The sequence below is a fragment of the Sinocyclocheilus grahami genome, unplaced genomic scaffold, assembly GCF_001515645.1.
Source record: "Sinocyclocheilus grahami isolate Dianchi unplaced genomic scaffold, SAMN03320097.WGS_v1.1 scaffold747.1, whole genome shotgun sequence".
In the NCBI taxonomy this organism is placed as follows: Eukaryota; Metazoa; Chordata; class Actinopteri; order Cypriniformes; family Cyprinidae; genus Sinocyclocheilus; species Sinocyclocheilus grahami.
In genome coordinates, this window is record NW_015505926.1 from 910,191 (window position 1) to 911,467 (window position 1,277).

The window sequence follows — 1,277 nt, forward strand, 5'->3', positions numbered from 1 at the left end:
CTCTCTCTCTCTCTCTCTCTCTCTCTCTCTCCCTCTCTCTCTCTCTCTCCCTCTCTCTCTCTCACTCAAGCGCTCTCTCTCTCTCTCTCCCTCTCTCTCACGCGCTCTGCTCTGCCACACAGCGCTGGCCCGTCCTGACCCAGGAAACAGCTCAGCGTCGAGAGACATACTATCAAGCGCCCCCTCTGGCCACAAAGGCCATTCTTGCATTCTTGAGTCATGAATGGAGCCAGATCGGCCTCAAAAATAATACATTTATAAAACAAAATCCGATTCGTAAATTCCCCCCCAAAAAAACAAAAGCATCTTACCTAAATAAATTTAAAATGTTTACACAAATATGTATATATCAAGTTCTTGAATTAATTTTCATCACAGATATATGAATGATGTTACATGTATTTATGGATCGTTGAATCTGCATTTGCAAATCATCACACATGCGTGGACTATTTTGAATTTGTGTTTGGTATTTTTGAGACCTTCCTGGCAGGTTATGATTCATAAATATCTTTTTTTGGAGGATGTTCCGTTCAGCCAACGCGGTGAGCTTTTAATCCACCAATCAAAACACTCTTTACTGAACAGACTCAAGAAGCTCAACGCTTTGGTTTATGAGTTGAGTTTTGAATTTAAGAATTGGATTTTGTAAATGTAAATTGTGCTGTGAATTTATGAATTTTGTTTTATAAATGTATTATTTTTGAGGCCGATCTGGCTCCATACTCATTACCCAGTCCAGTCCAAACACTAACAAAAAAGTATTTTGTTCTTTGAAGTACCTTGTATTTCCATGTAAATACCACGAACGGTAATCATTCAGTACCATGATATGAAGAATTCTGTATCAAATTACATGGTATTACAATCTGAAAAGTTATTAGTTTTATTTGCTTTTTCATTTTAATGCTACTACAGACTGCATATAAAATTTTACACTGTAATAAGAGCAATGTGCAGTCTAAAATCATTTAGAATTTGTGATAAAAAAGAAAGTGTCAGGCATTACACACAGGAGTTTTGGCATATAATGTTAATACACCGATCTTTGTAGTACCAAAAATCGCTTTGCATCTTAAAATATACTCATAAGCAAAATTATATTAGAACAGAATAGTAGAACAAGATTAATTAAATTTCATGAGCAATGTCTTGACGGAGTATAATACACACACAAACACAAAACACCATCAGAGTAATAATGTAAATAATTGTGCAAAAGTAATAAAGAACATAAATTTAGCCAAAATATAATCCAGTGTGATGTGTCACACAGG